General features: G+C 41.5%; 1 pseudogene across 1 annotated transcript in view; it reads right to left on the bottom strand.

Annotated features, from left to right (window-relative positions):
* The window catches only part of LOC110498029 (centrosomal protein kizuna-like), a 42,335-nt pseudogene extending 17,459 nt beyond the window's left edge, over positions 1–24,876 (bottom strand). The window contains exons 1-8 of the transcript XR_016488705.1: positions 24,855–24,876; positions 24,643–24,709; positions 22,029–22,064; positions 21,343–21,405; positions 19,071–19,624; positions 18,707–18,808; positions 6,500–6,733; positions 5,095–5,245 (exon numbers count right to left, since the gene is read on the bottom strand). The product of XR_016488705.1 is annotated as a centrosomal protein kizuna-like (transcript). The remainder of the gene's footprint in view (positions 1–5,094; positions 5,246–6,499; positions 6,734–18,706; positions 18,809–19,070; positions 19,625–21,342; positions 21,406–22,028; positions 22,065–24,642; positions 24,710–24,854) is intronic.
* Positions 24,877–27,447: the final 2,571 nt, after the last annotated feature.

Raw genomic sequence — 27,447 nt, 5'->3', positions numbered from 1 at the left:
ACGTTAAGATATCTCCACTTGGCAGAGAGGATAGAGACAAACTGCTCTCTTCCTTCCTCTCCACTTATCTCCTGGGAGACGAGGATACTGTGTGATGACATACAGATTCCTTTCACCATATCAAATCATCATCTGAGAGATAGGCCCTCTCTTGTCTTCAAAGGCTGCCTCTCAGCTCAGATGGCTGTTCACAACTTTTAATGAGCACTAATATGAAGGGGAGGATCAGGAGGATTTTAGACACAGACAAACTTTAAGTACATGTACAATATTATAGGCAGGTCATTGGGAGACTGACAGTGTGTACAGGCTTTCATATCCTGAGAGGGGAACAAACACCAACTCCAATCTGATCTCCTCTTCAACACTGACAATCAAAAATGTCCTGATCCCTATTCCTGATATTTCTCTTTTTAAATATAGTCAAATGTACCATGGAGCAGAGAGAGCTCTCACAAACCCAAACCACTGCATTTTAAATATCAATGAATGCAACTGTTGGTCCTTGAATACTCAAAGGGCCTCTTTGAGTGTGCAGCCGAGCTGCATGCTCCCGTTTGTTACAGAGTGGTGAAGGCTGTGTGGCAAGACGTGAATAGAAATTCAGTTTGCTCTCGTGTATGAGAGTGAAGGAGAATAAGCTGCTGTGTGTGTTTGTGAGAGATAGGGAGAGAAAGAGAGAGAGCGAGACTATTTGCACATCATTACCACACTGTGCATATATATATACACACATAATATGACATTTGAAATGTCTTTATTATTTTGGAAATTTTGTAAGTCTAATGTTTACTGTTCATTTTTTATTTCACTTTTGTTTATTATATATTTCCCTTGCTTTGGCAATGTAAACATGTTTCCCATGCCAATAAATCCCTGAGAGTGAGAGCGAGCGAGAGAGAGAGAGAGAGCGAGAGAGAGACACACACTCAAGCTCTTCCTGGTGCACTTGGACATGATGATCAGGATGGCGGCACCTCCCTTCTCTTTGTCAGTTCATATTTTCAAGAGCCTCTACAGCCTCTCTCTGCCTCTCTGTCTTGCGTCAGGAAATTGAATACAAATAAGATAGTTGTTTTTCAAAACTGATTATATTACAAGAAATAAACTTATCCTTTGTTGGGAAGAACAGATATTTCCCACTCCATCAAATGTTAAGAGATTAATCTGTATAGACCTACACATTGATTTGGTTTGTGATACAGTTACATGTGTCTCAGTTAAATGAAAACCCTAAGCACACAAACAAAGAAAGTAACAGAGACGATTCAGGAAGGAAGATGAGATGCTCTTATCTCAAGATTTCAGCCTCTGTGGGCCTGGTGAATAGTCACTGTAATTTCATCGGCCGTTTAATTAGGCATACTCTGTTGCAAGGTCAATGAGTAGGGACTTTCAAAGACTCCCGCCTCGGTTGTGAAGAAGGTCTAATGCCTGCCTCATTCACACGGGCCTAGGCCTCAGCAATAGTTCAGCTAATAACAAATTAAAGGCCTGTGTTTTCAGGAGAATAAGCCACAGGATGAAAGGAGACTGGGCAGAGACTGTTGTTTGCGATTAGTGCACGGGTCAGAGTTTCCCTTCGGTCAAGGTCACCCTGTGTAGTAATTTGATGAATGAGAATCACTATGGTTTCACACCCACAGAGACAAAGAGGCCCAAAGTGCTATCGCCTTCTTAACACCGATTGACCATACAATGGCTGCTATCTTTGAAAGACAACTAACATACGAAAGCCCCTGATATCGTGTTGTCTGAGGTTTAACACTGTATGTGTCGGTAAAAATGTTTTAAGATATCCTTGTAATGCATGACGTGCTGCAGGGCTCTAAATGAACCTTTTCATTGGTGGCAATGGTGTCCTAACATATAAAATGTAGGAGTACCAGAATTCTTTACTTTTATCGATTGAGATATGGCTTATATAATCACAAACACACACACACACAACTGTTCAAAAGTTTGGGGTCACTTAGAAATGTCCTTGTTTTTGAAAGAAAAGCACACTTTTTGTCCATTAAAATAACATCAATTTGATCAGAAATACAGTGTAGACATTGTTAATGTTGTAAATTACTATTGTAGCTGGAAACGGCCAATTTTTTTATGGAATATCTACATAGGCGTACAGAGGCCCATTATCAGCAACCATCACGCTTGTGTTCCAATGGCATTTTGTGTTAGCTAAAGGCTAATTGATCATTAGAAAACCCTTTTGCAATTATGTTAGCACAGCCAAAAACTGTTTTCTGATTAAAGAAGCAATAAAACTGGCCTTCTTTAGACTAGTTGAGTATCAGCATTTGTGGGTTTGATTACAGGCTCAAAATAGCCAGAAACAAAGAACTTTGTTAAATAGTACCCGCAAAACACCAGTCTCAACGTCAACAGTGAAGAGGTGACTCCGGGATGCTGGTCTTCTAGGCAGAGTTCCTCTGTCCAGTGTCTGTTCTTTTGCCATTCTTCATTTTTATTGGCCAGTCTGAGATATGGCTTTTCCTTTGCAACTCTGCCTATAAGTCCAGCATCCCGGATTCGCCTCTCCACTGTAGACGTTGAGACGGGTGTTTTGCGAGTATGATTTAATGAAGCTGCCAGTTGAGGACTTGTGAGGCATCTGTTTCTCAAACTAGACACTCTAATGTACTTGTCCTCATGCTCAGTTGTGCACCGGGGCCTCCCACTCTTTCTATTCTGTTTAGAGTCAGTTTGCGCTGTTCTGTGAAGGGAGTAGTACACAGCATTGCACCAGATCTTCAGTTTCTTGGCAATTTCTCGCATGGAATAGCCTTCATTGCTCAGAACAAGAATAGACTGACGAGTTTCAGAAGAAAGTTCTTTGTTTCTGGCCATTTAGAGCATGTAATCGATCTCACAAATGCTGATGCTCCAGACACTCAACTAGTCTAAAGAAGGACAGTTTTATTTATTCTAACCAGGACAACAGTTTTCAGCTATGCTAACATAATTGCAAAAGGGTTTCTAATGGACAATTAGCCTTTTAAAATTATAAACTTGGATTAGCTAACACAATGTGCCATTGGAACAGTGATGGTTGCTGATAATGGGCCTCTGTATGCCTATGTAGAAACCCATAAAAATCTGCCGTTTCCAGCTACAATAGTCATTTTCAACATTAACCATGTATTTCTGATTAATTTGATGTTATTTTAACAGACAAAAAACATACTTTTCCTTTAAGGACATTTCTAAGTGACCCCAAACTTTTGAACGGTAGTGTATGTTGGGCCAAAACGGTATGTTTTAGCTACTTTTGAAACACATGTTGTGCCATTGAAACAAATATGTAACCCTGTAAATTCATTTGTTTATCATAAAAAGCTAAAATGTTCATACAAATAGATGTTATTGAATATTAGGTTTCTACATTGTATAAAAACACTATTTTCCTATGTTTGTGACTGATGACATTCATGAGATCAGTCATTCATTCATTGCTAAGATCAATGATCTCCTGAAGAAGCTATCCCTTTTCCTTTCTTTCTGTGCCCCCAAATGTTCAGATATAGCCTACTAGTAAAGTTACCAGGTTGTTAGCTAGCTAGCTAAGAGGTAACATGACTGTATAAAGTGTAAACAAATGACCCGCGAATAGTTTTAGAATGGCCCGCGACATGGTTTCTGAATGTAAAATGAGGACCACCAATCTGCCGTTGGAAGAAAGAAAAAGTTGCGCAGGTAATATGAGTCATCTCTTTTGAACTGTTTGGGCTAGAAGCGGTTTTCACTGTTGTAATGGTACAGCCACACAGAAGAGTCTTACTGCCAAGTGAAGAGAAAAAATACATAGAGGATGGTGGTACTTCGATTTTTTCATTGTTGCACAGACAGTACTTTTAAAAACTCTAAATGCTTTGAGAATGAAGTTGTAACATTTCGTGAATAAAGTGGCAATATTTAGAGAATAAAGTCAACATTTTGAGAATGAAGTAAACATTTTGGAGAATAAAGTCACAGTTGAATGTCAAGACTAAAGTAGGGGATTTGATTAAGTGCATCCTTTCCTGGCTCCCTGTTGCTGTGCACGCCACCGTTGAAATGCCTGAGTTAGATGGCCTGGTGAAACTATATTTTAGAATTGGCTTCAGTAACATGGAAATCCTTGGTCTTTTACTACATAGTAACCATATTATTGGTATTATGGCCTTGAAGAGGTTGCGCAGCCGATTGGATATTTTCAGAAGGAGGTTTCGTAGTAACACAAGACACTATACAACAGATCTACAACCAAGTCAATCGATCCTCAAGGTGTGAAACTTAGGCACGTACGACGCTGACGGCAGTACGCGACCAAAGGTCCCAAAGCGATATGGCATATGGACACATATGACAAAACGAAACCATATGGTATTGCAATAAATTGCTGCATAGATGCTTTAGCCATTATGTTATGTCAGTGGAAACCGTGTTACTAAAGCCATAGGTTTTACCAGGTCATCTAAGGCCTTTTTACAGTTTACAGTGCACAGCAACATGGAGCCAGGTAGCTATGCAATTAACCAGATTCCCTACCTTAATCTGGAAATATAATTGCGACTTAATTCTCAAAATGTTTACTTTATTCTCAATATTTTTACTTCATTCTCTAAATAAAATGTAAAGTCCTCAAAATAAAATGTTTAATTTACTATTTGGATTTAATTTGTTAAGTTAAATTGACTTTATTCTCAAAATATTGCCACTTTGTCTAAATATTGCAATTTAATTTAGACTTTATCCTAAAAAATTCATTGTAAGTTTATTCTCAAAGTTTCAACTTTATCCTTGTATTTCAAGTTTTCAAAGTACTATATGTGCAAAAAACCTAAACTGGTACCAAGACTTATCCCTTTTTTTTTCATTACTTGGCCCTAATACTCTTCCGTACAACCATGATGTTAACGAATATGCGCTCGCTTTTGTCTTTGGGGCACTGGTGCTCCCAAATTGGTAGCACTTTAGAGCCCTATGTGCTTGCAGTGCATGAAGACTGCTACAGTAACAAGCCAGAAATGGAAAAAACCTGGGATTCAAACCCCTGGAGTCTGTACTGTATGTAAAAGAAACTGTACTAGTGTACTGTGAGATGCATACCTTGGTGCTATAGGAGGCATTGTGCGGCAGTAGCAGTGGAGTGAACAGCTGGATGAGGCGCTCAGTGGTGAGGAAATGGTGGTCCTTCAGCAGAAGGGTGTGCTTGAACCAGTGATCCCACAGAGGAGCAGCGTCAGGTGGGAGACAGGAGCTGCAGCGTGGAGGACAGGGGTGGAGACACACAGCATCGTGAGGAACACAGGCCTGTTGTCTCAATGGATATGTAACATAGTAAGATACAACATAAACATCTTTCCTTACAGTGAGATAATGTACTTATACTGTCTTATCCATATACTGTAAACACTTCACAAACATAAATCCTCATGTTCTTCATGTTTTTTGCTCATTCATGCATGTATGGTGAAAAACCTTGTAGATGGAAAGAAAAACACATGGTACACACAAATAAAAAGTGGTATAGTTAGACATCTTGATATACTGAAAAGAATTGGAACTTAACAGATATTTGTGAATGGAAGTTAACCTAACAAAACAGAAGTTGGCTACATACTGAGAAAAAGTCAAGTGACCACTGTAGGGTATAAAACACATCAGGACACTTTATTTAGCAGAGCATAGCAGAGCTTGGAGCTATGGTTCAATGTGGAGCTCCTGATTATCAAAAGAAACCAAAGTCACAGATAGAGTTTAATTTGCTCATCACATTCACACACACAGTTAGGCTACTGCTGGAGGTCACACGAATTACTTTTACATTTGTGGAGGATGGAGGCCAGTTCACGGCCATTCGATCCAATCTCAACCTGTTCTAAACGTGTCCTCACCCCCCGACATCTAAACTCCACTCTAACTGTCAAGAAAAACACAGGAACTAATCTGCTCTGTCTGAAAAGTGGAATTCCTCTTTGAATCAGTTCACTTTTCATTTCGACGGTAAGATTGGTCTATTGAACTCGGTCACTTGTAGAGCACTGATATCTCTGGTCTGAATGACTCAATTATAGCTCACAGTTATTACAGGAACAGACAGTTCAAAATATCCCCATCTTGACTCACTCAGGCTAGTTGCAAGATTTAGCAAATATAACACTGAGGGACCCTGAAACAGCAAGACCAACTTAAACTTTTTCAACCTGTGATATTTTGCACATATTTGCCATATTGAATAATGATTAAGTAATTATACAAATTATTATCAATCATCATTTTCTCTAGAAAAAAATATCAAGGACGCAAAGAAAGAAATCCAGTACATGGCCTCATTTCAAAAGGATATAAGATTACTGTGCTAACCAGCATGACAATGAAGATCATTTTAACTGCCTCACCTACCACACAACTCCATTTACGAATGAAAAGAATGCATCAAATGATAAATCACATTTTCAAAAACAGTGACATCAAAATGCCTTATCTGGTGCAGAGTTCACAGAAGCCGTACCTTATTTTCCTGGGCTCAGTAGTCGACCAGTTAAAGCTAACTATCTCTTCAGGTAACAGGCAACCAACCCTTTGACGTGGTCTTTAACAACCTCTGAAGCTGGTGAAGGACGACTGCTCCACATGTATCAAGGTCCTCTCCATTCAAGCCTTCCCTGGCGTTACAAAGGCTGCCGAACATGTAGAGCGGAGTGAGCCATCGCCATGGAACCCGGAGCTCAGTCCAGCAGCCCAAAGGTCAGGGGTACAGAGCACAGCAGCTGTTCTCAGTACACTCCACATTAGGGATGAGCCACACCACACACAGTAAACACATGGCAAAGGCCATGGCAGGACTAAAACTCACAACTCACAAGCTGACAACTAGGTGACAGTAGTTCTGATCAATCTGGCAAAAAGGACATAATTGGGCAAGATGTTATTTCCTTTCCTGCTTTCGATGGCAAACACTTATTGATACATGTTTTTAGATCTTTATCGTGTACACAAATGGAACATCACAAGACAAATTGTCACTTTAGTTTCAAATGCCACACAGCCGTTGAATTTACCTAACTGCCAAAAGCCAGAACAACCATGATTCAGCTGCAAAGTGTGGTTATTATGACAATCCAGTGTCTTTCAAAAACCCTTGGAAACCAAGATGTGCTGCAATGACACTTAAATGAATGACACTTCATTTAAAAGTGAGAGCCCTTGGCGGCAGGATAATACATTTTCCTCCAGCTCCACAAACACTGGTTGATAATGAAAAGAATTGCAGCCAAACTTAAGACCACTATAATTTCTACCTGACCACTTTTTTACATTTGCTATCACCAACTAATGAGATCCAGTACACATTTCTTTATCTTCTGTGGAATAGTTGTTCGATGCTCTCCAGTAGAAGGAAGAACACCAGGATGGACAGCCTAAAATAACGTACAGGTCAAATGAACACACAGAGACAAAAAAAAAATCAGCTTGGTACTCAAGGAATGTCCTAATGTGTGTGTGTAAGAGATCAAGGTACTATGGTAGCATTTGAATTGATTGACATGTTAACCAATGACAGAGATGGGCTCAACCATTCAATTCGATGTCAATTTATGCAGAGTACCAGGCAGGAAAATAAAGTGCCTCAGCACTGGAAACATTAAAATGTCAACTAATAAACACAAGTTCATAACTTACATAAAAGTCACACCATTTCAATATAACAAGGTGGCTGCCTCAAAATCTACTTTAGGGCCTGGAAAAAACACATGGACTCATAAAACTATTGTAAAAAAATACCAGTTTCAACCAAATTCGGACAGCTAACGTAGCCCAACCTCCGAGTGCCAACAAGAAATTACCCAAAGATTATTGATTTTGGTGGGAGATTTACGCTTTAATCTGTCCATGTGAGGTTATGAGAAAAGGGTGCCTAATGCATGTGGATTTTGGGAATCCATTTCTTTCCTGAGCATTAAGCTCTGTGTGTCCCTCATTGAATTCCCCAAAAACCCCAGCAGAAATCCTGAGCCACCCAACATAAAAGGGGCAAAAATAATTTATGACAATCTATAATGGGCTCTGGGGTTAGGGGTCAGCAAACAATTGCTCCTTCCTTTTTGCAGGTTGTTTCCTGGTAACATCCTGATTAAGCTGGCAGCTTGAATTATATCCATGACATTCTGTAGTGCACCATCCATCGGCACTAAGTCCTCTTCAATGCAACTGAAGTAGCTTGGGCAAAAGCTCTGCCCCCCCCCCTCCCTCATAGTTATCATCTTTCTCTCCACGTAATTTGTCAGTGCTCTTCAAAAAAAGGACCTTTTTACAAACGAAAAGAGAATTTGTTGTGTGCACCAAACCTCTCCGTATTGTTGTGAGAGCTTCATCGCAAGGTCTCAAACCACACGTTTGGTGTGGCTGTCTGTGTCTTAGAGAGTCTTGACATCATCAGGAGTGCATTGTTAGTAGGGATGAAAGGGTCAGACTCTTGGGAGCAATATTACACTGACACTGCATACAGTGGATATTTCACCATGATTTCCCGCATGTAATGGTCTCACATGAGTGATTGGTGTCTTTCAGGCTATTTCTTTTCACACACAAAGAAAATGGAAAATGCTGCAAAATACTACTAGTTGTATCAATGGTTTTGACCTGGTGGAGCAAATAACACCACAATAAATATAACTATTAACTGTTGTAAGTAAGAACACACAATAACTGTGACGTGACACCACAAGAACAGTTTCTACTGTGCCGCTAGGAGAATTTAAAATATTGATTGGGGACTTTCTTGCTGAGGAATGTAATTGTTCAAATCAAAGTGTATTTGTCACGTGCGCCGAAAACAACAGGTGTAGACTTTACAGTGAAATGCTTACTTACAGGCTCTAACAAATAGTGCAAAAAAGATGTTAGGTGAACAATAGGTAAGTAAAGAAATAAAAAAAAAGGACAGTCTATATACAATAGTGAGGCTACATACATCTGTATGTAAATGCATTAAGGAAAAAAAATCCACAAAAACACTGCTTAGTCAGGCTGATTGAGATAGTATGTACATGTAGATATGGTTAAAGTGACTATGCATATATGATGAACAGAGAGTAGCAGTAGCGTAAAAGAGGGGTTGGCGGGTGGTGGGACACAATGCAGATAGCCAGTTTAGCCAATGTGCGGGAGCACTGGTTGGTCGGCCCAATGGTGGTAGTATGTACATGAATGTATAGTTAAAGTGACTATGCATATATGATGAACAGAGAGTAGCAGCAGCGTAAAAGAGGGGTTGGGGGGGCACACAATGCAAATAGTCCGGATAGCTATTTGATTACCTGTTCAGGAGTCTTATGGCTTGGGGGTAAAAACTGTTGAGAAGCCTTTATGTCCTAGACTTGGCACTCCGGTACAGCTTGCTATGCGGTACTAGAGAGAACAGTCTATAGCTGGGGTGGCTGGGGTCTTTGACAATTTAGGGCCTTCCTCTGACACCGCCTGGTGTAGAGGTCCTGGATGGCAGGCAGCTTAGCCCCAGTGATGTACTGGGCCGTACGCACTACCCTCTGTAGTGCCTTGCGGTCAGAGGCTGAGCAATTGCCGTACCGGGCAGTGATGCAACCATGCTCTCGATGTTGCAGCTGTAGAACATTTTGAGGATCTCAGGACCCATGCCAAATCTTTTTAGTTTCCTGAGGGGGAATAGGCTTTGTCGTGCCCTCTTCACAGCTGTCTTGGTGTGTTTAGACCATTCTAATTTGTTGTTGATGTGGACACCAAGGAATTTGAATCTCTCAACCTGCTCCACTACAGCCCCATCGATGAGAATGGAGGAGTGCTTGGTCCTCCTTTTCCTGTAGTCCACAATCATCTCCTTAGTCTTGGTTACATTGAGGGATAGGTTGTTATTCTGGCACCTCCCTAAAGGCTGTCGGTGATCAGGCCTACCACGGTTGTGTCGTCTGCAAACTTAATGATGGTGTTGGAGTCGTGCTTGGCCATGCAGTCGTGGGTGAACAAGGAGTACAGGAGGGAACTGAGCACGCACCCCTGGGGAGCTCCATAATGGCGCCTGAAGAAATGGCAGCAGTTTTACGGGCGCCCAACCAATTGTGCTATTATGTGGGTTTTTCCACGTTATTTGTAACTTATTTTGTACATAATGTTTCTGCAACTGTATCTTATGGCAAAAAAAAGAGCTTCTGGATATCAGGACAGCGATCACTCACTTCGGATAAGACAAAGATTGTATCTACAACAAGGAGGACGCACAAGGCATTCTCCAAACACCCCACAGGGCCAACATCACCGTTATTTGCAAGAGGAAGCAACGCAGGTACCGAGGACAAAGAGCCGGATGCCTGGTCAGGACCCAAAGAAGGCCAATGTGAAAGCTGCCGTTACCGTCAATACTACTCGCCAACGTGCAATCATTGTACAATAAATTAGACGAGGTACGATCACGAATATCCTACCAACGGGACATCAAAAACTGTAATATCCTATGTTTCACGGAATCGGGGCTGAATGACGACATGGATATTCAGCTAGCGGGATATACGCTGCACCGGCAAGATAGAATAGCACAAGACGAGGGGGGGCGGTCTGTGCACATTTGTAAACAACAGCTGGTGCACGAAATCTAAGGAAGTCTCAAAATTTTGCTCATCTGAAGTAGGCCACACTACTTGTCTAGAGAGTTTTCAGCTATACTTTCGTGGCTGTTAATCTTACCACCACAGACAGATGTTGGCACTAAGACCACACTCAGTCAACTGTATAAGGAAATAAGCAAACAGGAAACCACTCCCCCAGAGGTGGCGCTCCTAGTGGCCAGAGACTTTAATGCAGAGAAACTTAAATCAGTTCTACCAAATTTCCATCAACATGTTAATGTGCAACCAGAGGGGGGGGGGGGAATCTAGATCACCTGTACTCCACACACAGAAGCGGACAACGCTCTCCCTCGCCCTCCATTTGGTAAATCCGGCCACAACTCTATCCTCCCGATTCCTGCTTACAAGCTAAAATTAAAGCAGGAAGCACCAGTGACTCGGTCTATAAAAAAGATGCTAAACTACAGGACTGTTTTGCTATCACAGACTGGAACATGTTCCGGGATTCTTCCAATGGCATTGAGGAGTACACCACATCAGTCACTGGCTTTATCAATGAGTGCATTGAGGATGTCATCCCCACAGTGACTGTACGTACATACCCTAACCAGAAGCCATGGATTACAGAATATTTGTGTTGTGCTATATTTTACTGGTTTTGTATTTGAAATTGCATAAACTGGGATACTTTGTGAAGAGACCCTGGGCTCAATGGGGACTCCCTGCTTAAATAAAGGTTAATATACAGTACCAGTCAAAAGTTTGGACACACCTACTCAAAGGTTTTTCTTTATTTTTACTATTTTCTACATTGTAGAATAATAGTGGAAACATCAAAACTATGAAAGAACAAATATGTAGTAACCAAAAAAGTGTTATACAAATCAAAATACACTTTTATTCTTCAAAGTAGATACCATTTGCCTTGATGACAGCTTTGCACAATCTTGGCATTCTATCAACCAGCTTCACCTGGAATGCTTTTCCAACTGTCTTGAAGGAGTTCCCACATATGCTGAGCACTTGTTGGCCGCTTTTCCTTCACTCTGCGGTCCAACTCATCCCAAACCCTCTCCATTGGGTTAAGATCGGGTGATTGTGGAGGCCAGGTCATCTGATGCAGCACTCCATCACTCTCCTTCTTCCTTTCCTGTGGCGGTCCTTATGAGAGCCAGTTTCATCATAGCGATTGATGGTTTATGAGACTGCATTTGAAGAAACATTCAAAGTTCTTGACATTTTCCTGGATTGACCTTCATGTCTTAAAGTAATGATGGGCTTTCGTTTCTCTGTGTTTTTGAGCTGTTCTTGACATAATATTGACTCGGTCTTTTACCAAATAGGGATACCTTGTCACAACACAACTGATTGGCTCAAATGCATTAAGGGGGGGAAAAAAATCCACAAATTCACTTTTAACAAGGCATACCTGTTTATTAAAATGTATTCTAGGTGACTAGCTCATGAAGCTGGTTGAGAGAATGAGTGTACAAAACTATCATCAAGGCAAAGGGTGGCTACTTTGAAGAATCTCAAATATAAAATATATTTTGATTTGTTTTAACACATTTTTGGTTACTACATGATTCCATGTGTGTTATTTCATTATTTTGATGTCTTCACTATTATTCTACAATAATAGCTGTGCCCAAACTTTTTGACTGGTACTGTAAATCTATAGCAAGACCTGAAAATAGTTGTCTAGCCATGATCAACAACCAATTTGACAGAGCTTGAAGAATTTTGAAAAACGGTATAAATCGCCGCCACAGGTGCGTCTACAAAGGGGTGTGAATACTTTATGTAAATTAAATATTTCTGTATTTCATTTTCTATAAATTTGCCAAAATTTCTAAAAACATGCTTTCACTTTGTCACTATGGGGTGTTGTGTGTAGATGGATTCATTTTATACTTTTTTCTCATCCATCAGGCTGTAACACAACAAGATGTGGAATAAGGGGTATGAATACTTTCTGAAGGAGCTGTACATGTTGACTTTCCCCCACATTTTGTTACGTTACAGCCTTCTTCTAAAAATTGATTAAATAAATAAAAATCCTCAGCAAACTACAAACAATACCCCATAACGATAAAGCAAAAACAGGTTTAAAGAAATGTTTGCAAATGTATTTATAAACAGAAATACATTTTTTTGCATTAGTATTCAGACCCTTTGCTAAGAGATTTGAAATTGAGATCAGGTGCATCCTGTTTTCACTGATCAAAAACCAAGCCATGAGGTCAAAGAAATTGTCCGTAGAGCTCCGAGACAGGATTGTGTCGAGGCACAGATCTGGGGAAGGGTACCAAAACATTTCCTTGATGAAAACCTACTCCAGAGCGCTCAGGACCTCAGACTGGGGGCAAAGGTTCACCTTCCAACAGGACAATGATGCTAAGCACACAGCCAAGACAACGCAGGAGTGGCTTTGGGACAAGTCTCTGAATGTTCTTGAGTGGCCCAGCCAGAGCACGGACTTGAACCCGATCGAACATCTCTGGAGAGACCTGAAAATAGCTGTGCAGCGACACTCACCATCCAACCTGACAGAGCTTGAGAGGATCTGCAGAGAAGAATGGGAGAAACTCCCCAAATACAGATGTGCCAAGCTTGTAGCATCATACCCAAGAAGACTCGAGACTGTAATCAATGCCAAAGGTGCTTCAACAAAGTACTGAGTAAAGGGTCTGAATACTTACGTAAATGTGATATTTCCAGGGGGGGTTTTAGAATAAATTTGCAAAGCCTTTTAAAACAAGTTTTTTGTCATTATAGGGTATTGTGTGTAGATTGATGAGGGAAAAAACAATTACATGTTTTTTTGGAATAAGGCTGTAACGTAACAAAAGTGGTAAAAATCAAGAGGTCTTGAATACTTTCCGAATGCACTGTATTCTTATTGTATACATATTACCATCGTCACAATTGTTTTTAAACTAATTTGTATTACTTATTTCTTAATACTGAGAATTATACTGCTCCATTGTAATACATTGAGGAGAGCTTGCAAGTAAGCATTTCACTCTACCCTTTACATCAATATCCTGTGCACGTGACGAATAAACATTGATTTGATGAGTACAACACGACATCCCTGTTTGAAAGACTCCAGCCGTTATTAGGAGTACTGAAGAAAACCAAGTGTATTTCTGTTCTCTACTCCCTTACCCAGGTCACACCAGGAGGAAATTAAATGGAATAATGGAATGAATTGCCAAGGCTTGTTTTCCTGCCTGGGAGCTGAATGGGAAGAGCGATATAAACTCTAACCATGACGTTGCGTGAGGTGGCGTGGCGCTGGAGACAGGCTGCTCTGAGCTTTACATCAAAGCCTTGTTTTTCCCCTCATATACAGGGCTCCATGTTAACAATGTGGCTTTGGAAAACATTTGTAAAATACAAGATAATATAAGGCCTATGCATTGAGGAATCTACACAATGCATTGCAAAATCCAAATCACTTACAAGCTACAGTGGTTTATAATACTGTACATATGCATTTGAGTTTCACCCCCCAACAGTTACTAGTCTACTAACACATACAGTATACTGAGAACTATCATAACACATATAGAGGAAAGCTGTTTATTACAGCTAGGTCTATAGACTACAATCAGACTTTTTCAGAGGACAGTAAAGGTCTGGATTGATGGACGGAAATGCACACTCCCTTCACAGTGAAATCCATCCCAAGCGATCCTTACAATTAGAGGACATCAAGTGCTGGATTTCTTAGTGTGAGTGCCAGTCCACATGCCCACCCTCCAGAACACTCTATGGAGCCACAAATATCCTCCTCCACACGGACTTCCTGAGGTCTCTCAAGCAGAAAATTGCTTGGTTACAGCATTATCTTGGATTATGGCAATAATGTTTGTCACGGGTCCTAAACCCTCCCTATAAGTTGCGCTGAGGCTAAGGCCCGTGCTGTTGAGCTGCACTGAGTGCGGTGGGTCGCGTGGAGCGTGACTTCCATCATCCTCTCTGTCAGCTGCAGATGTGGCACAAGTCAACAGTCTTGAGCATAATCCCCAGTACAGCCCAATTCAGTTTGGCCACTCTGGAACATCCTAAAGTAGAGCTGTAGCTTTGCTGCTTTAGCTTGCCCCTCTGTTTAATTCACTCAACAATAAACTGCCCAAATTAAACAAATAGTTAGACTGGCAGGAAAATGTAGCAAAATGTATCAACAACGAAAAGAACAGTGTTTGTTATGATGGATATCAGGACAGCGATCACTCACCTCGGATTAGACGAAGACTTCTTCAACAACAACAACAAGCAGGACTCACACGATATTCTCCAAACACCCCACAAGGCAGACATCCCAATTATTCGCAAAAGGAAGCGACGCAGAGGACGAAGAGCCGGATGCCTCGTCTGGACCCGCAGAAGACAACTAGGAAAGCTGCCGTTACCATCAATATTACTCGCCAACGTGCAATCATTGGGCAATAAATGTAAGTCGATTTTGCTCACCTGAAGTAGAGTATATTGTGATAGTGTGCACTAACCAAGGTGGCCAGGTGCACAGTGTTTCCTCCGGCGCATTGGTGCGGCTGGCTTCCGGGTTGGATGCGTGCTGTGTTAAGAAGCAGTGCGGCTTGGTTGGGTTGTGTATCGGAGGACGCATGACTTTCAACCTTCGTCTCTCCCGAGCCCGTACGGGAGTTGTAGCGATGAGACAAGATAGTAGCTACTACAACAATTGGATACCACGAAATTGGGGAGAAAATGGGGTAAAAAATAAATAAATAAATAAATAAATAGTATATTGTGATAAACTGCAGGCCACACTACTTGCCTAGAGAGTTCTCAGCTATACTTTCATGGCTGTTTATTTACCACCACAGACAGATGCTGGCACCAAGACCGCACTTAGTCAGCTGTTTAAGGAAATAAGCAAACAGGAAACCTCTCACCCAGAGGCAGCGCTCCTAGTGGCCGGAGGCTTTAATGCAGGGAAACTTAAATCAGTTCTACCAAATCTCTATCAAATCAAATGTATTTATTTAGCCCTTCTTACATCAGCTGATATCTCAAAGTGCTGTACAGAAACCCAGCCTAAAACCCCAAACAGCAAGCAATGCAGGTGTAGAAGTACGGTGGCTAAGAAAAACTACCTAGAAAGGCCAAAACCTAGGAAGAAACCTAGAGAGGAACCAGGCTATGAGGGTTGGCCAGTCCTCTTCTGGCTGTGCTGGGTGGAGATTATAACAGAACATGGCCAAGATGTTCAAATGTTCATAAATGACCAGCATGGTCAAATAATAATAATCACAGTAGTTGTCAAGGGGGCAGCAAGTCAGCACCTCAGGAGTAAATGTCAGTTGGCTTTTCATAGCCGATCATTAAGAGTATCTCTACCGCTCCTGCTGTCTCTAGAGAGTTGAAAACAGCAGGTCTGGGACAGGTATCAACATGTTAAATGTGCAACCAGAGGGAAATAAATTCTAGATCACCTGTACTCCAAACACAGAGAAGCATACAAAGCTCTCCCTCGCCCTCCATTTGGTAAATCCGACCACAACTCTATCCTCCTGATTCCTGCTTACAAGCAAAAATTAAAGCAGGAAGCACCAGTGACTCGGTCTATGAAAAAAATAGCGTTTCAAACGTCACTCGCTCTGAGACTTGGAGTAGTTATTCCCCTTGCTCTGCAAGGGCCGCGGCTTTTGTGGAGCGATGGGTAAAGCTGCTTCGAGTGTGGCTGTTGTCAATGTGTTCCTGGTTCGAGCCCAGGTAGGGGCGAAGAGAGGGACGGAAGCTATACTGTTACACTGGCAATACTAAAGTGCCTATAAGAACATCCAATAGTCAAAGGTATATGAAATACAAATGGTATAGAGAGAAATAGTACTATAAAGACTATATTAACTACAACCTAAAGCCTCTTACCTGGGAATATTGAAGTCTCATGTTAAAAGGAACCACCAACTTTCATATGTTCTCATGAGCAAGGAACTCAAACATTAGCTTTTTTACATGGCACATATTGCACTTTTACTTCTCCAACACTTTGTTTTTGCATTATTTAAACCAAATTGAACATGTTTCATTATTTGAGGCTAAATGGATTTATATTGATGTATTATATTAAGTTAAAATAAGTGTTCATTCAGTATTGTTGTAATTGTCATTATTACAAATAAATAAAAGATACATTTAAAAAATGGCCGATTAATCGGTATCGACTTTTTAGGTCCTCCAATAATCGGTATCGGCGTTGAAAAAACATATTCGGTCGACCTCTAGTGCCCAAGAACACAAAGGCAACCTGCCTAAATGACTACAGACTCGTAGCATTCACGTCCGTAGCAATGAAGTGCTTTGAAAGGCTGGTAATGGCTCACATCAACACTATTATCCCAGAAACCCTAGACCCACTCCAATTTGCATACCGCCCAAACAGATCCACAGATGATGCCATCTCTATTGCACTCTACACTGCCCTACCACCATAGCACCCTCAAAGCTCATCACCATGCTAAGGAACCTGGGACTAAACACCTCCCTCTGCAACTGGATCCTGGACTTCCTGACAGGCCACCCCCAGGTGGTGAGGGTAGGTAGCAACACATCTGCCACGCTCATCCTCAACACTGGAGCTCCCCAGGGGTGCGTGATCAGTCTCCTCCTGTACTCCCTGTTCACCCACGACTGCATGGCCAGGCACGACTCCAACACCATCATTAAGTTTGCTGACGACACAACAGTGGTAGGCCTGATCACTGACAACAACGAGACAGCTATAGGGAGGAGGTCAGAGACCTGGCCGGGTGGTGCCAGAATAACAACCTATCCCTCAACGTAACCAAGACTAAGGAGATGATTGTGGACTACAGGAAAAGGAGGACCGAGCACATCCCCATTCTCATCGACGGGGCTGCAGTGGAGCAGGTTGAGAGCTTCAAGTTCCTTGGTGTCCACATCAACAACAAATTAGAATGGTCCAAACACACCAAGACAATTGTGAAGGGGGCACGACAAAGCCTATTCCCCCTCAGGAAACTAAAAAGATTTGGCATGGGTCCTGAGATCCTCAAAAGGTTCTACAGCTGCAACATCGAGAGCATCCTGACCGGTTGCATCACTGCCTGGTACGGTAATTGCTCAGCCTCCGACCGCAAGGCACTTCAGAGGGTAGTGCGTACTGCCCAGTACATCACTGGGGCAAAGCTGCCTGCCATCCAGGACCTCTAAACCAGGCAGTGTCTGAGGAAGGCCATAGACTGTTCTCTCTACTACCGCATTGCCAAGTCTAGGACAAAAAGGGTCCTCAACAGTTTTTACCCCCAAGCCATAAAACTCCTGAACAGGTAACAAAATGGTTACCCGGATTATTTGCATTGTGTGCCCCCCCCACCCCAACCCCTCTTTTTACGCTGCTGCTACTCTCTGTTTATCATATATGCATAGTCACTTTAACTATACATTCATGTACATACTACCTCCATTGGGCCGACCAACCAGTGCTCCCGCACATTGGCTAAACTGGCTATCTGCATTGTGTCCCACCACCCGCCAACCCCTCTTTTACGCTACTGCTACTCTCTGTACATCATATATGCATAGTCACTTTAACGATACCTACATGTACATACTACCTCAATAAGCCTGACTAACAGGTGTCTTTTTATAGCCTTGCTACTCTTTTTTCAAAGGTCTTTTTACTGTTGTTTTATGTCTTTACTTACACACACACACACACACACACACACACACACACACACACACACACACACACACACACACACACACACACACTTTTTCCCCCGCACCATTGGTGAGAGCCTGTAAGTAAGCATTTCACTGTAAGGTCTACTACACCTGTTGTATTAGGCGCACGTGACAAATAAACTTTGATTAGATTATTTCCAGTATAAGGCAAAACTTGTAATGTAACTCATACGTACCTCTCCAATGGTATTCCTTAAGACGTGGATTCTCTACTTGGTTCAGATCTGTTCCTAGGCTCTGGAGTGTCAAGTGATTCTTGACTGTGTATGCTGATGCTGTGGAGATCCCTGTCCTTGGGTGTAGCACTCCTCTGGTGGGCTGTCTGTCCTCCTGCTATGGCCGTCTACATAGACGACATTCTGTGGCACCTTTGGTACCTCAGCCAGGTCAGACTCGGTCAGGGAGATTGACAGGTCACTGCCACTCCTGGTCACTGACAGCGCCACTGAAACTGGATATACTGAGGTCTTCACTTCTCTCTGAAAACACATACACAACAGGCTATTTAAATAACTGTGTATATAGAGCATTATTAGTATAATACAAATTATTTTAGCAATTTCTTAAAAAGAACACACATTTCAATCAAATTGCTAATATATAAAGTATTAGAGTACAGTAAAACAATGGAGAACATACAGAGTCTGGATATCTTCTAGTATGTCATTTCTTTCAGGAATAAGATCACTAACCTGGCACATCTTGAGATTATTTTCCCAAGTCAGTTTGAGTCGGTGATTTTTGCAAGACTCTCTCCAACTTCTTTTTTTATGCTATCCTGGTGGGCAGACCCTCTACCGAGTGTATTCTGCAGGTGAATTCCTGTCAGACATGGCTGATACTGCTGGGATGATAGGCTATTCTTCTCAGGCCTCGTCAAGGTCACTCGGGGTGTAGGAGATTGTTAATCACCTCCAAAAGGCACACTGGCGCTTGCTGTTAAGCTGGATGGAACCACTGCCACCATCCTTTCATGTTTGTCACTCAAATTACAGCCGTCGGGGGAATCGTTTGAGACCGAAATGTCATCTGATAAATGCGCTCCGCTGTCGGCAACAACCTCTCTGGAAACTTTGGAGTCCTTCAAAAGGCCACTTTGCCGGTATTCCGAGGCACGTGAGCGATGATTGGGGCGAATGATGCTCGGCTTCTTGTAAGTGTACACTTATGGTGGCATCTTCAGCAGTGGACTCTCTGGAAGTCTGCCGACCCATGAAAATTACAGATGCTTGGTATAAACCCCTGGCATGTGGAAAGGGGGAAACAGCCAGAGGATGGCCATGTAATACCTTTCCCTGAAAAACAGGAAATAACCAGGTGCATGCATACATGTAGATTCATGGTTACTCAATGTCAAATAACAAAATGCTAAAAAATAGCAAGGCATTTTTGGAGACCATTTGTTAGGGATGCAAGTGTATTGTGTAACTCGAATTAAAGTGAAAATTGACTGCTACTTGATATCATTATGCTCAAATACAATCCTCAAGAGCAAAATGTTTCTAGTCACAGCCCCCCTTTCAATTTCAGCTATGCAAATTCCAATGGCTATGGTAATATAATTAAATTGGGATATAATCAGAATACCACATGAAGTACCATTAACAATTAGACAAGATTGGCAAAATAGCATCAAATGGTCCAGGATACCCTCCATTCACTAGCAGCGGAAACAGTTTGTTTTGGTATAATACTGCTCTTACAATTTTCTGCTTGTATTATTCAGTTTATTCTCCTTAAATGCAACATTTGCAAATCCGGTAATAAGGGCTTTTTCCTAAACTGAGTGTTTTAAAAGTATCACTTTTTTTATCACAAAACATTGTTTGGGATCAAGGTCCTATTTATTTTCAAATCCCTAATTGAGAAGAATGTTACACGATCCATGCTTTAACTTTAATCGTATAAGCAATCCTTCCTGTCTGCTATGGAACTGAGGGGGGAAGAGAAGGCAAAAAAAATCTCCCTCCAAACATAACAAAAAGCATGGCTTCTGTTTCTTCTCTGATAAGAGTCTTAAATACCAAACAGTTAGCTGCTTAATAACATTCACTGTAGACCATGCAGCTCTGCCCAGCAGATCCACAAAGCAGGTAAAAAAGAAGACAAGTTCATTTCTTGGCTGAGTGATTCCATCGGTAGCTGCAGGGCAAAGTAGAAAGTGTTTCACTAAAGTAGCAATTGATTCTTCTATCAATCTGCGGCACGCGCGTGCTCTTCCAAGGAATGTATTAAATATGAAAATCATATCCCGTTATCACATGCCTCCAGCTTTCAGCCCGGTAAGCTTCCCTTAATGAATACTGCAGCCTGAGGGACATGCACACTGCCAGCAATGGCTTGTATGCATAATGGAGTGACGGTACCATTTTGCTCATTACAATATCGCCAAGATGAGGGGGGGGGGTTTGCACACAGTCACAAGTGACTGCTCTAGACAGCATGCTCCAAGTTATTATGAGATGTCTTAGACATTTCATCTGAAAGAGCATTACTGCATTAAGTGAAGGAAGAAGCAGCTATGGGCTTGAACTACATGGCTTGTACCAAGGAACAAGCCACGATTAGACACCTTGCATATACACAGTTAAATGTATACTGCTCTACGGATTTGCTCGGCATAATGTCTACTTTTATTTGTTGTTACAAAGCTGAAAACACAATTTGATAGAGCTAAGATTTGCATTGAGAAGAGCATACTGTGTGAGTAAAATACGTTTGGCCAAATCTTCAGATATTATACACAATCTGGTATACATTCCCTTAAGACTATTTTACACTGTTAAACTGTTTATTCATATAAACAGGCATCCATTATACAACATAAATTGTACAGAACATAGGGCACCCTGCAATAACAAAACTACTACTACAGCCAGAATTACACATATCCTAGACGCAAGTCATGTATTTTCCTTTATTCATGAGTCAACTTGTCTAATCAAAGGTTAGGCCTAGATTTATTTTAGAATGTACTATTTTATCATTTCCGGAGATGATTTAATTACTATACCTCGTCAATACCTTTATTCTGCCTCGCTGCCATGAATCTGGAGATTCTATTCAAGCATCCAACCTGTGAAAAACAGCAAAAACACAGTCAATACATCAATATTCATTTAGAAAATGTCCTTCTCAAAAAGGAGCAATTATCCTAACTATTGAACCGTTGCTCAATGCAAAGTTCAACAATATCCAAAATCATAGGAGATGGTCCCTATCAGAAAAATTCACATAATGCACGTCATTTCATATTATCTTGGTAATTGTATACATAGGATATTTCTTCAGTGCGATAAAACTGATTAAACATGCTCTGCAAACACAGGCAGACATGGAAATAAGAGCTTGTGAGATCCATAGTGTCCAAACACAAGAAAGTCAGTCACCACAGGTATTCTGCTTGCCAACACTTTTAATCAATTATCTGGGTAGTCAGACAGTTTAATTGGAGTTGAGATTAGGGCAGTCAGTCTAATGGTGCAGTTAAGAGCACTGGGTTGAACTCTAACATCTCAGGCCTTTTCTTCAAAAGAATACCAATTGCCACACAAAAAGGCTACTTTTTGTTGATCAACATTGCTAAATATACTTTATCTATTTGCACTGATTCTACATTCAAAGATAATAATGAAGTCACAAATTATCATGATTACGGAAATATATGATAGCATCGTTTGTAAGGGTGTGTGGTCGTACTGTTTTCTGCTCATTGGAAAAACAGGCTGCATTTTGCTACAAAATACAAACAACAAATTAGTCTAGTAAAATGTTCACATCTGAATGTAAATGGCACATTTTCAGAGTTGGTGTACTGCTTAACAATTAAGTCTTAGCACACTAGATGAATGAAACATAGTAATTTTTACAAATCAACTAAACTCAGCAAAAAAAGAAACATCCCTTGACCCTGTCTTTCAAAGATAATTTGTAAAAATCCAAATATCTTCACAGATCTTCATTGTAAAGGGTTTAAACACGGTTTCACATTATTGTTCAATGAACCATAAACAATTAATAAAAAAGCACCTGTGGAACGGTCGTTACGACAGTAACAGTTTACAGACGGTAGGCAATTAAGATCACAGTTATGAAAACTTAGGACACTAAAGAGGCCTTTCTACTGACTCTGAAGAACACCAAAAGAAAGATTCCCAGGGTCCCAGCTCATCTGAGTGAACTGGCATGCTGCAAGGAGGCATGAGGACTGCAGATGTGACCAGGGCAATAAATTGCAATGTCCGTACTGTGAGACACCTAAGACAGCGCAACAGGGAGACAGGACAGACAGCTGATCGTACTCACAGTGGCAGACCAAGTGTAACACCTGCACAGAATCGGTACAGCCGAACATCTCACCTGCAGGACAGGTACAGGATGGCAACAACAACAGCCCGAGTTACACCAGGAATGCACAGTCCCTCCATCAGTGCTCAGACTGTCCGCAATAGGCTGAGAGAGGCTGGACTGAGGGCTTGTAGGACAGTTCCTCACCGGCAACAATGTCACCTATGGGCACAAACCCACCGTCGCTGGACCAGACAAGACTGGCAAAAAGTGCTCTTTACTGACAAGTCACGGTTTTGTCTTACTAGGGATGATGGTTGGATTTGCGTTTATCGTTGAATGAATGAGCGTTACACCGAGGCCTGTACTCTGGAGTGGGATCGATTTGGAGGTGGAGGGTCTGGGGCGGTGTGTCACAGAATCATCGGATTGAGCTTGTTGTCATTGCAAGCAATCTCCACGCTGTGCGTTACAGGGAAGACATCCTCCTCCCTCATGTGGTACCCTTCCTGCAGGCTCATCCTGACATGCCCCTCCAGCATGACAATGCCACCAGCCATACTGCTCGTTCTGTGCGTGATTTCCTGCAAGACAGGAATGTCAGTGTTCTGCCATGGTCAGCGAAGGGCCTGGATCTCAATCCTATTGAGCACGTCTGGGACCTGTTGGATCGGAAGGTGAGGGCTAGGGCCATTCCCCCCAAAATGTCTGGGAACTTGCAGCTGCCTTGGTGGAAGTGTGGGGTAACAACTCACAGCAAGAACTGGAAAGTCTGGTGCAGTCCATGAGGAGGAGATGCACTGCAGTACTTAATGCAGCTGGTGGCTAGACCAGATACTGACTGTTACTTTTGATTATTTTGACCCCCCTTTTGTTCAGGGACACATTATTCCATTTCTGTTAGTCACATATCTGTGGAACTTGTTCAGTTTATGGCTCAGTTGTTGAATCTTGTTATGTTCGTATTCGTATAAATATTTACACGTTAAGTTTGCTGAAAATAAACACAGTTGACAGTGAGAGGACATTTATTTTTTGCTGAGTTTACAAACATTTCTGAATCATACAAAGCATAAAAATGAAACAAAGAAACTGCTTGAGGGGGGGGGGGGGTGTAAATAAACCTCTGGAGCACTTCACTGTCTCAATATTGGTAAATTAATTTAATGAGTCATAATTAACCAATTTAGTTAGATATTAAGCTGTTGAGCACTGTTGTTGACTTTTAAGTGATAATCTGACCCACTCATTGTTTTCTCTCTTGCTCATTTGGCTGTGGTGATAAACTGCAGTGTTGCAATGTGTACTATTGTTACATCAAGCAAATTAGTGTAAATATTCCTACAGTGTTTGTGGCAATTAGAGCAATATACTAAGGCAATTGAATAAGAACGCCATTGAAGTGCATGCATCATATTTTAGAAATTCCCCCCAAAATGGTCTTGTGAAATGGCCTTGTAAATCAAGAACACACATGCACATTAACAAGCATTCAGTACATAAGGGACATTATAAACTGGGTGGTTCAAGCCCTGAATTCTGATTGGCTGACAGCGGTGGAATTTCAGACCATATACCTCGCGTATGACAAAAAATTACGTTGTAACTGTTCTAATTAAGTTGGTAATCTGGTTTTAATAGCAATAAGGCACCTCGGGGGTTTGTGGTATATGGCCAATGTACCACAGTTAAGGGCTGTATCGAGGCACTCCGCGTTGCATAGTGCTTAAGAATAGGCCTTAGCCGTGGTATATTGGCCAAATACAACAGCCCCTCGGGCCTTATTGCTCAATAAGAGGATGAGCATCAACCATAGATTTTCTGTACAGTGATATTTGCTGAATCATTTAAAAAGAGTTCAATAAATTGTGCTCTCGATCTCAATAATGCACAATTTTTAAATGTATGTATACATTTTTCTGAGCTTGCAGAGAATCATACTCCTTTTAAATGCACAATGCCCAATACCAACTCTGCAGCTGTGGCTACACTGAACAGATGACACACTGTACTGTCTCAGTCTTACCATCTGTTGATGCAGAGGGCCACGGTCAGGATAGTGTTCTTCATGCTAATTTCTATGTACTCCACATCTCAAGGTTCCTCATTTTCACTCGTTTTTTTTTCTCTCTCACATATTTCCTTGAGATAACCACAGAGTTTTGCACACTTTATCTGAGAACTTAAGGCAATAAAGATATCTAATATTTAAGGACACCCTTGCAAATAAATGGTTACTATGGAGTAGGCCTATCACCATGTTGTCTTTTCACTGGTGTTACGCATACATAGCTGAACAGTTTAGAACTTCAGGAAAAATGACTACATTGTATAGGCCTAATTCATATCAGAGTGACTACCAGTGAAATAACTACTGTAGTATAACCTTGGTACTATGTAGTATAACTGTCTGTACTTACAGAACCACTACAATGTAATGCCTACACAGGTTATACCTAGCTACCACGGAATGATGCGTTGGTGTAGTGCACATATAAAAGGAAATACAGCATTACATTAGAGATGAAAAGTAATATGTGGATAATGGCTGAACTGTTATTAGGATTAAGGACTTGATGAACAATGCACATCAAGCTAAATTGTTAGCTAGGTAGCTACATTGTTTATTGTTGGACAAACTTACAAGAGCATAACAAAGCATAACACTGAACTATAATAGCAGTGCAGTGTCCCAATCAGTGGCAACCCATCATTCAGGGCAGGTGGGGCTGAGCATTTTAGCCTGTTTTACATGTTATTTTGGCATTAATACGTGTCACTTATATACACACACACACACACACACACACACACAGTGGGGCAAAAAAGTATTTAGTCAGCAACCAATTGTGCAAGTTCTCCCACTTAAAAAGATGAGGCCTGTAATTTTCAACATAGGTTCACTTCAACTATGACAGACAAAATTAGAAAAAAAATCCAGAAAAATCACATTGTAGGATTTTTTATGAATTTGCAAATTATAGTGGAAAATAAGTATTTGGTCAATAACAAAAGTATATCTCAATACTTTGTTATATACCCTTTGTTGGCAATGACAGAGGTCAAACGTTTTCTGTAAGGCTTCACAAGGTTTTCACACACTGTTGCTGGTATTTTGGCCCATTCCTCCATGCAGATCTCCTCTAGAGCAGTGATGTTTTGGGGCTGTTGCTGGGCAACACGGACTTTCAACTCCCTCCAAAGATTTTCTGAGGTTGAGATCTGGAGACTGGCTAGGCCACTCCAGGACCTTGAAATGCTTCTTACGAAGCCACTCCTTCGTTGCCCGGGCAAACATTGGTTTGGGATCATTGTCATGCTGAAAGACCCAGCCACGTTTCATCTTCAATGGCCTTGCTGATGGAAGGAGGTTTTCACTCAATCTCACAATACATGGCCCCATTCATTCTTTCCTGTACACGGATCAGTCGTCCTGGTCCCTTCGCAGAAAAACAGCCCCAAAGCATTATGTTTCCACCCCCATGCTTCACAGTAGGTATGGTGTTCTTTGGATGCAACTCGGCATTCTTTGTCCTCCAAACGCGACGAGTTGAGTTTTTACCAAAAAGTTATATTTTGGTTTCATCTGACATTCTCCCAATCTTCTTCTGGATCATCCAAATGCTCTCTAGCAAGCTTCAGACGGGCCTGGCCAGGTACTGGCTTAAGCAGGGGGACACGTCTGGCACTGCAGGATTTGAGTCCCTGGCGGCGTAGTGTGTTACTGATGGTAGACTTTGTTACTTTGGTCCCAGCTCTCTGCAGGTCATTCACTAGGTCCCCCCGTGTGGTTCTGGGATTTTAGCTCACCGTTCTTGTGATCATTTTGACCCCACGGGGTGAGATCTTGCGTGGAGCCCCGGGTCGAGGGAGATTATCAGAGGTCTTGTATGTCTTCCATTTCCTAATAATTGCTCCCACAGTTGATTTCTTCAAACCAAGCTGCTTACCTATTGCAGATTCAGTCTTCCCAGCCTGGTGCAGGTCTACAATTTTGTTTCTGGTGTCCTTTGACAGCTCTTTGGTCTTGGCCATAGTGGAGTTTGGAGTGTGACTGTTTGAGGTTGTGGACAGGTGTCTTTTATACTGATAACAACTTCAAACAGGTGCCATTAATACAGGTAACGAGTGGAGGACAGAGGAGCCTCTTAACCTCTTAGAGCTCTAGGGGCGCTATTTCATTTTTGGATAAAAAACGTTCCCGTTTTAAGCGCGATATTTTGTCACGAAAAGATGCTCGACTATGCATAGTTTTGGAGTTTTGGAAAGAAAACACTCTGAAGTTTCAGAATCTGCAAAGATTTTGTCTGTAAGTGCCCCAGAACTCATTCTACAGGCGAAACCAAGATGATGCATCACCCAGGAATTAGCAGAATTTCTGAAGCTCTGTTTTCCATTCTCTCCTTATATGGCTGTGATTGCGCAAGGAATGAGCCTACACTTTCTGTCGTTCGCCCAAGGTCTTAGCAGCATTGTGACGTATTTGTAGGCATATCATTGGAAGATTGGCCATAAGAGACTACATTTTCCAGAGGTCCGCCCGGTGTCCTTTGTCTAAATTTGTGCGTAATCTTCAGGTGCGGTCATTTTCTCCTGGGATTCAGGAGAGAAAGCATGTGTCCAAGAACGATGTATCAATGAAGAGATATGTGAAAAACACCTTGAGGATTGATTCTAAACAACGTTTGCCATGTTTTCAGTCGATATTATGGAGTTAATTTGGAAAAAAGTTTGCGTTTTGAGGACTGAATTTATGGATTTTTTTTGGTAGCCAAATGTGATGTATAAAACGGAGCTATTTCTAATACACAAGGAATCTTTTTGGAAAAAC

The sequence above is a fragment of the Oncorhynchus mykiss genome, chromosome 19 (genome assembly GCF_057628025.1).
Source record: "Oncorhynchus mykiss isolate SJ-2025 chromosome 19, ASM5762802v1, whole genome shotgun sequence".
NCBI classification, from domain to species: domain Eukaryota; kingdom Metazoa; phylum Chordata; class Actinopteri; order Salmoniformes; family Salmonidae; genus Oncorhynchus; species Oncorhynchus mykiss.
The sequence above is the reverse complement of the archived record's forward strand: the minus strand, read 5'-3'. Positions and strand labels throughout refer to the sequence as shown.